Consider the following 14,232-nt stretch of genomic DNA (forward strand, 5'->3'; position numbering starts at 1 on the left):
CCTCACACGTATGTGTGTTTTGAAGACGTCTGCAGAGAGTGTTTTTATACTATCAATGTGAGAGCACCATCGTGTCAGGAACACACACCTCCAAGAGTGTCCGCACTTTGTTTTCATGTTTAAACAGTACGACCGTGGCTTTAGGAGTAATGGCGGCTCCTTTCAACTTCGAACCCTGATCTACCTATCATACCCCTTTTTTTTCTCGAATATAGTACTTTCCGTGTATTTACCTTTTTTACAATCTTTGGGCGGTATGTCTAATTGTTTAATATATATATTTAAACACACTTTCTTCTTCTAGGCAGCGGCAACCTACTTGACCTCGATGACGTTATGTACGAAATCCTCTTGCGAAATTGCTCTTACGACGAAAGGCTGGTAACTTTTGACGTCACTGGAGATAACAAAACCCGAGGTCCCCATGAAAACTTCGAAAAGTATGTTATGCTACTCTTTGTCCCGAAAATATAAATAAAAAAGAAAACTAAAGGCGTTATAAATTGAAACTACTGGTGTAATAAGTTTCAATGCCAAAGCACCGATCGGTATCTATGACTACTAAAAATGTGTTTCGAATATTCTTGTACGCGTGTTTTTTTGTACCGTGTCATCTGCTTATCCGTGCACGTACTGCCAAAAAGCAATAAGTGAATTAGGCAAAAAAAAAGTCATTAATTCATTGCATCTGTAAGTAGACATGTTGTCACTTTATTAAGGTGCATTACAGTGAAAACGCTCACCGCTGGCGACATCGTTGATGTTAGAAAAGGTACGCAAGAGACACGGCTTGGCTACCCCGCGAAAAAGCACAACTGCTCAGAATTCTTAAGATTCGCGTCGTTTGCTCGCCATTTTTTTGTTCATAAACCGGCAATTTTTTTTGTACAAAATTCTACATTTTTAACAATTCAGTATTACAAAACACGAGATCAAACCCTAAATTTAAAATATGGCTCTGCACTCAACAAAAATCTAGTCATAAAATAATTCTTAGGCATTCTTTGGCTGGTCTATATTTGGCGCCCTAAACGCTATCTTAAGAACCCCCTAAAAGACTTATTTCTGAGAAACCTATAAGGGGTTCTTAAGCTCCATTTTTGATACGAAAGAGTTTTTCGTCGCTCAGTCGCCTTTCCGGCGCCCCAGGATACGATAGTGATTGAGGCGAAACTTTCACCACGAGCTGAAAGAGTTCAGGGGGCGTCGAAAGGACCTTTCTAGAACGGAAGTGTTTTTTTTTAGAATGTATTGCGTGGGTTACCTAAGGACGCTCTCGGCTCATTTCGACGGTCCTTGCAATATGTGCATCCAAAAGATATCCTAGAAATTATTACGATAATTTACAGACAAAAACCGAGGTCACAGGTCATATAAGAGACAGTCTGCAAAACCCGAGTCACAGCAATAACCGTAGTTCGAATTCCGCGTACCAAGTTTTATCCTCGAACTCATCGCCATGCGGCGTTCGAATCACGAATCTTGCGATGACTCGCGTTTGAATCTGTATGCAGACTGCCTTTTGTGTGATGCATAAGCAGTGTGCCCACGGCTGAAAGAATAACTCTGGTCGAAAACGAAAGCAAAATAAATGACTGGTATCGCTTGAGTAGCAAGGAATATGATTACAGCCGAAATATTACCTTAAGGTGAAGCCGCGCACCCTACGAAACCCTATTCTAGAGATGCGACCAGCTGGTCTTTAGCGGGCGGCAAGCGCGTTAGCTTTTAGTCAAAGAACACCGGGGCAGCACATTTGTGACGTCATGTTGCAGTAGAGCTGCGTTCGCTTGGTTGTGCCAGTTGTACCGCGCACCGCAGTACCCTTTTGACGTGACGTCGCGGCCGGATGGATGGATAGACGTTAATGGCTATACCCTTTGTAACGGGCGGTAGCATGCGCCACCTAGTGTGAGTATAAATAGGCAACGATATGATTCCTCCAGCCCTTCTAAGCCAATCTTTTTCTCCTAACTACCACCAGGCAGTGTGGAATATCACCAGGATTACCTTCGGGGAATAGGGCGAAAAACGAAAAACATCACCCCCGCCTCCTTCCCTTGGTGAAGGCGTTGCCACTTTTCCTCTGATCAAACCTTGTTGGCATTACCCCAGCACCAGACCCACTGGAGGACAGGGTTGAGACTTTGGGCCGGAGCCACACGGGACGGGGAACAAATTTTCCTGTCTCGCCTGTCCCCAGCAGTGGTAGTTAGATCTGCATCATTCAATTTTCCCTAGATAATTTCCACCATTATTCTAATCGCCTCTCTGTGACTGTAATCCTCTTCTCTTCCGTCCTTCCATCGTCACCAGCAAACCCCAGGGCCCCGTCCAGATCCGTTAGGCCTTGAAGGAGGGCAGGGCCTAGCCCCGTGCACTTCAAAAGTGTCTCGCTCTCATTATGGCAGGCATCATATAATGTGTCTGTCTCCTGAAATTTGGCCCTATACGTTATTGTCATCAAAAATCCGGTTCTCGCCTGAAACATTAAAGAACATCCCTGTGAATTGTCAAACACATTTTCCTTCCTTTTCTCCTGTTTTTGTGTCCTATATAATGTTAGAGCTGATCTTCTGTGCATTCTTACGTCTCACATTTTTCTTTCTGTCCTTTACCTCTTTATTTCCTTTGAAGAAGCCTGCTCATAAGTGTGTAGGTATCTCAATAAAAGCTTTCGGGTTCGGATTTCGGGTACGGCAAAACTGATCATCAAACGTATGGCTGATTATCAGTGTTGCCATCCCTCTAGCAGATAGTTTCGGTTTTGCCGTAGACGCCCGAAACCAAACTTTGAGCCGAAATACTTATAAAACTACACACATTATCGAGAAAAAAAATATGAACGGTTATATTTGAGGGACATTGCTTTAGCTGAAAACTGTCGCAATCCCATATTCAAAAATACTCGCCTGAGTCTCCCAGTCGCCTTTTAATGCACGCAAGCCACGGCGAATCCCGCGGTTCTCATTATCCCGCGTCAGCCAATGCGATCGCGACATCCCACCAAAAGCAATCCCGAAGGACCAATCAGAACATCAGAAGTCAGTCTTTAAGCTGTCAGCGACCATGTGGGCGAAACCGAGGGAGAGGAAAATCCTAGAGTACGCGAGGACGTCAGAACACCGAGCTAAAACTTTTTCTAAGTACACAATAACAAAAAAACGTTTTCAAAAAGGGTTTTTGACACTCCAAGAACTCTTTTAGTTCGTAAAGACCGGTTTTGGGTCGAGCACTATCGCCCCCTGGCACACTAGAAAGGCAACTTGGCGATGAAGGAGTCTTTCGTATCAGAAAAGGAGCTTTAGAAAAAAACACATAGGTTTTGAAAGAAAACCCCTCAGGGGGTGCTTAAATTAACTTTTTATGGTGCAAAATATGGACAAGCCGAAGGAACCCTAGAAGTGTTTTTGTAGCGTGAGCTACACTGGCTGAGGTTGAGCAGTTTCGCGTGGCTCGCATAATGAGCTGTGCTCCGTGCTGCGGAAGCGCGAGGAGCAGTGACGTCACACGGTGCACAGCTGGCGCGCCGGAGACGCCGCCGCCGCCGCCGCGCGCGCCTCGTCGGTCTGCACATTCCAGAGGAGTGACGTCATAGCCGCGGCAGACGCGTAGGCGCCGCCGCGTGCCCAGCTGTGCCCCTCCGTTGCGCAGTACCCAAGTCTGACCCTGCACCGGAGCGGCTTGATAGCGCCTCTCATTTTGTGCGCATAAGCTCACGCTACGTGTATCCTGGCATAGCCGAGCTAAGCCACCGCAATATTTTTACGACCAGATGTCTCTTAAAGTGGACGCTAGGCCTGATGCTTTTGTCTCCACCGTAATCGTCGGACGCGTTCGAACTGGAACGCCGGACGCTGACGTTCCGCTTTTTAACGCGTTCTACGAGTGCCGTAGAGACGAAGGCGGCTAGCTTCGAGGCTACCCACTAGTCTTTCCAATCAGAGCTCTCGCCGTTCTGATGTCCCCCCCCCCCCCCCCCTCCCCTCCCCTCTCGCGCTTTCGTCTCCTATTCTTCCCGTTTTTATCCGTGTATGGACCCTGGCATGGCTCATCACCCGTGCGAAAAATGCCGAGTCACTGAGCTCTGCAGGCATGACGTAGCGTCTGATCGACCACACAGCAGAGCAACAGCGCATACTCAGAAGGCGTTCCACAGCAGAGCAGACAAAGATGGCCGCGCGCAGGAGGCGACTTTGGAAGAGGCCTATAGTTACCTTGAAGCGGAAATCTTTTTTTTTTTTTTTAAGTCAATTCAAGATGCACGATGACGCGACTGCAGCCAACGCTAAGGATCCGAGAGGGCCAATCAAGGATCGGCAAAAAGTGCATCGTCACGGTGCAGCTGCAGCGTCTTTTGCGGGTTTGCGGATGTGGTCCGCCAGCGAACTCCCGTTCAGGCTCACCGAGAAGCAGTTCGCGGTTTCTCGGCGATCACGCGAGAGTCCTTTGCGACTTCTGTTTGGCGACTTTTGTTAAAAATTTGAAAGCTCGCTTAATCTACGATTCAAAGCAATTCAAAACAATTTTTCTTCTGTCTCTGCGCAAGCATTCCGAGCGCAGGCAGAAAAAGGCCACGTGGATCGGTGGCCGAGTGGGCTGAAGCGCACACCCAGCTCGACGCGCGTGAAGCGAAAGCTCGCGCTGCCGAACCCAGGGATCCTGGGTTCGAGCCCCACCCCTGCCCGTTTCGATCTGGATGAGCATCGTACCGGCGTGCGGTCGTGTATCACTACTGCGTGGTGCACGTTAAAGACCCCAGGCTAGCGGTTGTACCGCACTGGCTAAATTGCTCATCTACAGTGTAAACCAGTGTCGCCCCTACTGGCAGACCAACCTTACGCTGTATAAATCACTCAAACGTCCAATTTGACTTTTTTTTACTTTTGACCCGCGAATCGTGCACGCCGGCGGTTTTCCCCGAGCTCGGCCACGAGAAAAGCCCCTCTCGGCACTCCTTTCTCCTCCTTTTTTGGGTAGAGGGGGGTGCACCCGTTCCTAATTACCTTAAAAAAAGAAGTATCCAGATAAATGTTTTTTTTCGGTAACGAAGTAACGACGTAGTTCAAAAAAGAATAAACGTTCAACTTGTTTTCGTTACTTTGCTTTGGAGTAACTCGTAACGGTATCTAATTGCTTCTGAAAGGGAGCGCGCACCACACGAGTACCTACGCAGTTCTCGCCCCAGCCCGCGCCTGTGATTAGCGCAGCGAGAAAACCCTAGACAGGTTTTGACAGAGATCTGCACAAGGCATGTCTTCTGCATAGCCAAAGTGATCCCTGCACGGATGCGTTTTAAGGTGAGCAATTATTAACGGCGACAAGTATTGGAAGCGGCTGCAGCTTCACAAAAACGACAAATTTTGAGTAACGAGGAAATGTAGCATTAGTTTGAAGTCAAGGTAAGGCGTTTCTTTTGAATCGCAGCATCGAGTAACGTACTTAGTTACTGTTTTAGTAAGTAACGAGTAACGGTAATCAGTTACTTGACTTCACTAACGTGTACATATATGAACAACGGTCTGTGTTTCGTGAGAAGTGCTGAGAAAAGAGCCTTCACAAACCTCATGGCTTTTGCTTTCTTAACTTGGTATTATTAAATTTTCCACCTTTCGTGTTGTCTTTGTTTGCTGCTGCTCTTTCTTCTGTGTGTTGTAAAGGTGTGTCGGATTTCTGGACTCTATTTCCCTTTAGTATTTTGTATTTTTTCTTTTTTTTTTATGGTGAGGGTGCACAAAAAATGCAAAGTATTTCTGGAACGCTATAAAAAAAGTTGTGATAGATATACAGCGTAGGCGAAATGTATTGAACGTGTTTAAACTGACTGTATAATTAGGTTTCTTAACTTATCGCGCTGAGATTTAGTTCAGAGGTGCCTGAAGTTGGTGGAAGCTTTCGCTAAAATTATAGTAAGATTGGCTTACCTGAGTAAAGCAAGAAAAATCACAAACTGTGTTTTCCTTATAGTTAGCATGTGCACTAAATATATTAAGTGTTACTGCGGCGCTTATTTGGGCTACATGAAGTGAAGAATAGGTAAGCCAATTTTATTGTCTTTCCAATTCACAATTTGTTTTCAATCCTAGTAAACACCAGAATAGCCCACAACGTTTTTTTGATGATTTTGAGATACAAGGGGTCAGCGATAATAATTCCACTGACAAAACCAGTTTTCATTTTCTTTCGTTTGACTTCGGAGGTTTCATGTATTCATACTCTCAAATTATAAATGCACCAGCTGCGAGCACCAGTGTAGAAACTCCTAAAGTAACTGGATCGTGGGCAAGTAATGCCAAGCTCCCCATGTGGTCGTCAGGCGTGCCCACAGAATGATCTGTGGGTTCGCCTCAAAATTGCTCGAAGAATGTCTGTTTCGTACATATGTGAACATATCTGCCAACAGTTTGTTTAAGGACCGTGTCACAGTACCGCCTTACAAAAAAAAGAGGCCTTAGATAGTGCCTGGCGACGGTCTTCTGTACGCGGTGTGAGCGCAGCATAACGTTACAGTTTCTCGATGCAGGTACCCACCAGTCAAGTTCGAAGTCGGCCCGGTGGTCTACCACGCCGCCAAAGTAAAGTCTCTAAAGTTGTCTGCTGTATACGTACAGATATTTCACAACAACCAGTCTGACGAGGAGGGTAAGGCGTACATATCGGAGCAGATAGACCACGAAGACGAGTACTCGTGGTCCGTCACCAGGGGAGCAGATTTCACCGCTAAAGCCAAGTTCAGTATAAACGTGCCACTAATTTATCAGTTCTCTACTGAATTTTCGACAGCAGTGAAGACAAGCTCTGGATCCACCAAGGTCGAAACACGCACTACGCGACAGCTGATTAAACAAGATATAAAGATACCCCCTCTAGCCACTCTCGAAGCCAAGTGGTACGTCAACGAAGCACAAGTGGTGCGTACGAGTCGGCATTTTTTCTTGCGTCAATGTTTAGTTTGAAAGTTACTCAAAGATCTCACACCGTTTTCCTGAGCCACTTTTCTGCGGAATGACGGTGATAAAGTCAGCCCAAAGATATATAAGATCACAATAAAAATATTATTATAATTACTTGCACGTCGAGACCCCACACTGAAGCCACCTTCAGCAAATATTCTCGAATTTTATGGTAAATGACCGGCAAAACCTTTTTCCCCTATCAAGCACTATTATAAAAAAAACACCGACAGTCAGAGCCGCAATGTTTAGTCTGCATACAAAAAGTTTAAAGGGTATGTCCGGTGAAATCTGTAAGTTACTAAGTTTTTCTGCTGGTCGCGTAGAGAGGGCCTAAGTATAGTCAGATGTTATATTTATTTTATTAAAAGACCCCAAGTAGTCGCTAAATCGATTATGAACATCGATACGAAATTTCAAGCCAAATTTCGCAAGTATGCATGGCTTGTCGTGTCGTGACTTCACATCAGGCATGGATACGTCAGATTCACGGCTTTGGATTAATATGGTTGAGTCTCGGTTTTGGATCAATATGGTTGATGGCACGTACAAATATCATCGTCAGAGAACTGAGCTTCCCTCAATACCCTATTGGAAAAACGTACAAGAAACAAACCTGCTGCTTGTACAGTTCGGGTATGACACCACCATACTTTCTTGTTATTATTTATGCAGCTAGTTTGGTTCGGCTTTCTGCATAACTGGAGATACCGGCACCGCTATGGCTCCGGGTCTGTCTATACTGGCAGCCAGTTTGCTTGCCGATATGATTCGGTGTGCTGGTATGATTTTGCTGCCGATGACGTAGGCGACCGCCATCTTTCCAATAAAAAACGCTTATACCACACCACCACCGTTATATCCAAATCATACATGCAGAAAGACGACCGCCATCTTCCAACATAACGTCCATCGTTTACCACCGGTATCGTTACATACACCATACATGTCGAAAAAGAACATAAGCCGCGTTTACACGAATGCGACTTAGTCGTATTGAATTTAGTTGCCGCATTCCATATGCGGTCATGTAAACGGCATAATGCGCAAACCGCATCGCATTAAAGTCGCTAGACAGAGGTGGATCGAGATGTCGAGTGCGCATTCATTCAGCCCATGTAAACGGAGATCGGATCGCATTTTGGAACGGGGAGGATTATCGGAAGGCGCTCGCTGCGGGAGCGAGTGAACAGCTGAGAACATGGAGGCGGGCAATCTCGTCGGCGGCGCGGAGAGCGGTCCCGCAATTTTTTTCCCGAGAACAAACGCAAGCTTTTATTGTGATCATAACTAAGCAGAATATAGCGGAGCTGCTCGGTGTGGGCGGCCCCGTCCAAACCTTTGCGAAGTACGACTTGCGTGTCCGAAGGGGTCACAAAGACATCGGTGCAAGCACGAACGACACCGAGAGCCCCGAGCACTGTTGAGTACTGCATGGTAGCGCAGAACGAGCAGCTCCTACCTCGGTGCCGTTCCCGGCTGCGCAAGAGCCTCTCGGACTCGGGGTACGGTCGCGATCGGCGAGTTCTGGCGCGGCGAAACGCGGAGGCTTCCTCAAAGCGTGCGCACACATGTCGCCTCTCGTTCAGAGTGAACCGGCGGCCCGGCCTGGAGTCCTAAACGCCTTGGTTTCGATGCTTCTTCCGTCTCGCAACTCCTTCTACAGCACCGAAGACAGCGGGCACCATCTTTACGGTCACTAAATGCGTCGAAAGGCCTACACGTGCGATGCACCGGAAAACGTGGTGCGGCTGGTGCCGGAACGGAATGCGTAACTTCGAGCTTTGAGTCAGCGTGCACGGCAACAAACCGATCGTGACACCAAGCCGCGGATACCGCATCGCCGGTCGACAGCGGCAAACGGCCCGTTGCTCGTATCGTGGGCCGTGACTCGTACTCGGCCAACTCGGCGTCTTTTCGTGGCCCCTCGCGTCGTCGCTACCAGCCGCAAACCCGGCGTCGGAGAAAAGCGAAACCGAAACCGAAACGTAAAGCTTCCGCCCAGTGGCTTCCGCTGTCGCGCCTTTTCTGACTTCCCGGCTTCCACGCTTCCGGTCGTCGCGGAGATGGCGACGTCGCGACGTAGTGGTTTTGGCGGTTTTGGCATCGCTGGCTCGTTCTGCGTTTTGGGGGACAGATGTTTTACGGTCCGTTTCTACTGCGTCTCTGGCTCTCAACTCGACGGCGCCTCTCATAGTTCAACCAGGCGTGGTCAACCTGTGTCAGGCCGGCTCGACTCGTCCGACCGCCGGACCGCAGGCGACTTCCCAGTTCGGCCGTGAGGCCTAGGATCCGAAGACGTCTGTCTCCGTGAAGCGGTAAGCGAATCTCGTCCCGTTTTCGTTCTACTTTTAAATTACGTTAGGTGCGCTACAGTGTAAGCCATGCGTGCCAAGTGTTCGTAACAATTTTGAACTAGAATAATTGTGCTTCATTGCGGTTTGTCATTTACGGAAAATATAAATCGAGCAATGAACGAGGAGCCATGCTTGAAAACGATGCATGTACGATGTTAACTTCTACCTCGGCGGCTTTAAAAACAAAGTCAAGACTGGTTACGGTTGGATGCGAGGCTGGTCCCAATGCAATGGTAAGCACTTAGAGCGCCTTTCTGAACGGCATGTTAGCAATATAGCGATCAACGAGACGAGCGACGGCGAGAAGCTACGAGTGCCGGCGCCGAGCGCCGAAGATTTCTCACTCTCGCTGCTTGCGCCGCTCAATTCTTGGGCTTCTAGAAAACGTCGCTCATCGCCTCGGTCGCTCGCACCAATCGCTTTCATAATGTGTGTCTCGTCGCGCGGCTGACTGCCGTGTTTATTCAAATATAAGTCGACCTTTTCTTTTTTTTTTCTTCTTCTTCTTTTTTTCTTCTTCTCGGAAATTGTGAATAAAGAATTTCGACACCTACATTCGCGACCAAATTTTGCGACCCTACCGGAGGCATGAAGCTATCGAGTCACCGAGCCGGCGTTGCCGTAGAGCCGCGCCGCTTCTTGTTTCAAAAAGCCTTTGATTGCCGAAATGGCTCGCCGCCCGCGGTGGCCGGTCGGGCGACGGATTTCGACATCGCGCCTCTAGCGTTCCCCTTGCTGGGCAACGGGTAAGGAGAGGAACGCGATGCGCCATGCACTTTACCCTCCATCCTCGCAAACGCGCACAAAAAAAAAAAAAAAATGTTATTTTTGTTAGTTGCTTGAGGCGGCTCGGCTCGCGTGTTGCTCATGGCGACACGGCGGCTTTGCTTGCGTTTTTGTAGTTTGTCTTCCGTCGCTTCGCACCTTCTTTCGTTTCCTGTCGTCATTTTACAACGGTGTCAGTGAAGTATTGCTGCGAATTTGCGAGGATGTCTACCCAGCTGACGAAGCTTGGGACGATGATAACATGTCCAGAAGTTCTGACGGTGATGAAGTTTTTGGCATCGCCCCGTGATTTAGCTGAGAGTGATGTAAATAAAGGTTTTTTTCTTTCTTTTGCCCAAAATTTCCCCTGTTCTTAAAAAAAAAAAAAAAAAAATCGACCTATTATATATATATATATTTTTTTTTTTTTTTGTTCTTGGTGGATCCAATAAATAGGGTTCGACCTATTTTCGAGTAAATACGGTAACTTTAATTTTTATTTTGGGTTACGTCGGACGCAACTCGAATGCTTGACAGTTACGTTGGGCGTAACTTTAATTTTTATTTCGGGTTCCGTCGGACGTAACGTTAGACACTCCGTTACACTTAAGGAAAATAGGGGCTGCTGGTTCATCATATAAAGTTATAAACCAACCATTTGTGTTTAATTAAAATGCATCACTGACCTCAAAAAAAAAAAAATACTGCTATTCTAGAGTTTATGCTATAGGAATGTAGCACTTCAGATAAATTTGTTTATTTTTACTTTTAGTCCCTGCCCCACCAGATAAAACATCTGGCCTAAAGCAGTGTTCCGGATCTCCTTCCAAGACATCAGGCGGGTCGTCATTCAATCCAGGAGTCGGCGGCGTCTCATGGGCGTGTTGCTGGTGCTTACTGGATGGTGCTACCGAGGGAAAAGTGGTCATGCTTGGGAAAGGCAAGTATGGCCGCCGTAAGTATACATATTGTTTTTACCTTTGCTCGAATCCGTTTCGAAGAAATGCACAGTTTGCATGTGTGCATCTCTCAATGTTTCCACAGTCGGCTGTTTTTTTTGGAGTGCTCCAACTGTGTCAGCGCTAGTTTCTCTAAATCATGCAAATGGGATGCAACAATAAACCACATATGCTCTCGCAACAAACAGCGCTGTGCCGAAGCACTGTGGAATCTACTCTAGCTTTATGATGCAGCACAAAATAGTTGATGCCAATTATAGCTACTTTTGTGACTCCGTTTTACCAAAAGCTCTGCCGAAACAAACTTGCCGCCTTATAGGTAGTGCAAAAGAACCTCGCGTGCCTAACCTGGAGAAGGGCATTTTTTTTTTTCATAGGTCAATTTTTCCTTAAACCAATACCTTCAGCCTCCTTGAAATGTTAACATTATGTGACACACGGAAGAACAGTAAACTCTTTAATGTTGGCAAACCTTTAATTTTCGCGGCCTTTGATTTTGCAGAATTCAGTGGCTGTGATGTCCTCTGTGACCGATTCGAGAAGAAATAGGGGCCACGAAGATAAGGGGGTTTTACTGTACATCGGAGGAAAGAGGAAGTCACTTATGTTTGTATGCAGGAGTAAAACCAACAACAACAATCATGGTGTCGACACTTTGTAAGCCTATCTGTGTCTATTGAATGATATCAATTTTGTTTTAGTTCGTTAAACATTGTTGCCTGTACATTGTGGGATGTCGTCTTCAACACGAGCAGTGGTTTTCTTCTCAAGCAGGCAGCATGGACGCGTGCCGCAGCACAACATAGTTCATTTGCAGGTGGTACCGCAGGTTGAAGGATGGTTGGCACAATATGGGGGAATCACAATTCAATGTTCTACCTCGGGCGTAGACAAGATTTGCTTATTCTAAATCATTTTGTCTAAAAATCTCGGATTTGCGATGAATGTACCCGCATGGTTGGAAGGGCCAGACAAGCCTTGTGAGCGCTTCATTTTCTAGCGTCTCAGTCTTGAACTCACTCACGCACCACATGTGTAGATGTTCCGATAGGTGGGAGCACTTATATGGAAAATGGTGAATGGCAACTGTTATCTTTATCAGACTTCTGTATTATGGTCAAAGTTGGACTGCATATTTGCAATACTTTTTCTCACTTAAAAATATGTCATACTAAAATATGTAGAATAGCCGATGACAAAAAGAGAATGGCTGGGCGTCCTCCAGCACGTGCTTGTGCTTTTCACCCCACTTTGGACAGATGTGCTTACTCCAGGCTCATGAGGCGCTGAAACGTCATCGAAGGTAGCAGACGGGCTGGTGGTGGAACAACGGAGACTTCTCCCTGCCTTTCTCATGCTATCAGTGAGCGTGTACCTCTATACTCTAACTTGGCTTAACCTGCACAGAGCTGAGGAGAATAGGCTTGGCGAGTGCCCTTACTGCATATGCATTTGTACAGCTGAGGCACTTTCTGAATCAAGAATATTGTGTACCTTAGCTTCAAACACACATCATTTTGGGGGTGCAAAAGGAATTCTAAGGCATATTTTTGTTTGTATTGTCCTATTACGCATCGCAGGCACGTAGCCAGGGGGAGGCCCATGGGGCCAGGGCCCCCCCTTCCCCCTCCCCCTCCAAAATCTTCCATTTTGCATGTGTCCTCCTCTCCCCCTTCTCCTCATACAGCATTTTGTCATGAGTGGGCCCCCTCTGAAACAAAATCCTGGCTACGTGCCTGACGCATGGACTCCTTCAACTTAATGCGGAGTCGACCCACCCTGTTGAAAAATTTAATGCCTGCCAGGTAATTGTTTTGCATTTAGTTAATATATCAGTATTCAGTTGGGTATCCCAAGTCATTAGTCGTTGAGATGCAGTCTCTCTGTAAGTCAGTCATGTTTAACATTCATAAAACTGCTTGTCAAATAATGGCACTGTCGAGGACATGTACTCGGCTCGAGCAATCGCTGTGCACAAGCTGGTCGTGTGGATACAGGCAGCAAACATCCCGGTTGAAACGTCCTTCCTCGCAATGTAGCTCAAGACTAGGTCAGGGCCCCACTCACAAACGTCTATACTTTGCATCTCTTTAAGCTGGACCACTTTTGACACTACAAGCCATTGCAGCGAAAACAGTGTGACACATGATTGTAAGCTCGACGTACCATGGCATCCAACTAGAAGGTCACATGGCTTGCAGCTTCTGCCGTGGTTAACTTTAAACTGAGATAGTTTGGAATAATGCTCTCGGTTTTTAGTGTTGCCCGGCACAATTAACAATTTGGTGATATAGTGCTGCATTGAGAAATCTGCATTCGTGACTGTATCACCTTATGAATGCATACTAGCTATTAAACTCTCCATTCTGCAGAGAAATGAAATGCACTTTGCTTCCAATTGCAGCTACTTCTGGAACTTCATGGTATGAAGCACCTTATGGCTGCAAGCTCTGACCGATCTTGTTCTCTGGTCTGCGCAGGCCCATTGCAGGGAGTCACTCCGAGAGCCTCACCAGAGGTTCCTGCCCGTGGTCGTTCTAAATTTTTTTGTTGTAGGTATGCATCCTTTCTGTCTTTCCCTTAATTGTACTCGGGCGCTTTCTTTTCATTGTCGCAGATTTGCCTCAAAATTAATTCAGCATACAAATGGATGCTGTACAACTGTATCCCGCATATTTTGTTCAAGATAACTTTTCTTTGCGAAAGTTAGATTTTTTTATGAAGGTTAGTCTTTTTTGTTTTTATTTACAAATTTATTTGAGTTTCCATGGGCAACATTAAAACGTTATGCCATGGGCAAGGACAAGTTCACTGCTCTAACTTGTTCTCAACTGATTGCAAGAAATTTTGTTGATGTCGTGAAACCTCTTTCCAGCACTTGCTTGGCAGCATGAAAACAAATTATAGATGGGACATACTCTTTTTTAGACTGCTTGCTCATTCTGCAGGTCTGCCTTCTATAGATGTCGTGCCACTGGAGAGCAGGTGAATTCGATTGTTGGTTTTGCCATTGCTTTTTTTTTAGCCGTTGTCTTAATAGTTCTTTTAAATTTAAAAATTTTCCTAAAAAGCAAGTTGGCAAGAATATCTACGGTAGTTTGACTAGTTAGCTGAAAATAGTGATCTAGTACCCTTTAGTCAGTAAAATAGATAGTGTGTGCCGCTGTTAGTGTCAAGTAGAGATGCACGCTTTTTAGG

The 14,232-nt window shown here is 46.3% G+C and overlaps 1 pseudogene; it reads left to right on the forward strand.

Moving 5' to 3' along the window:
- LOC115310034 overlaps nucleotides 1-14,232 on the forward strand; it is a 29,942-nt pseudogene that overhangs the window by 8,731 nt on the left and 6,979 nt on the right.

This window comes from Ixodes scapularis, unplaced genomic scaffold (genome assembly GCF_016920785.2).
Source record: "Ixodes scapularis isolate PalLabHiFi unplaced genomic scaffold, ASM1692078v2 ptg001421l_1__unscaffolded, whole genome shotgun sequence".
Lineage (NCBI taxonomy): Eukaryota > Metazoa > Arthropoda > Arachnida > Ixodida > Ixodidae > Ixodes > Ixodes scapularis.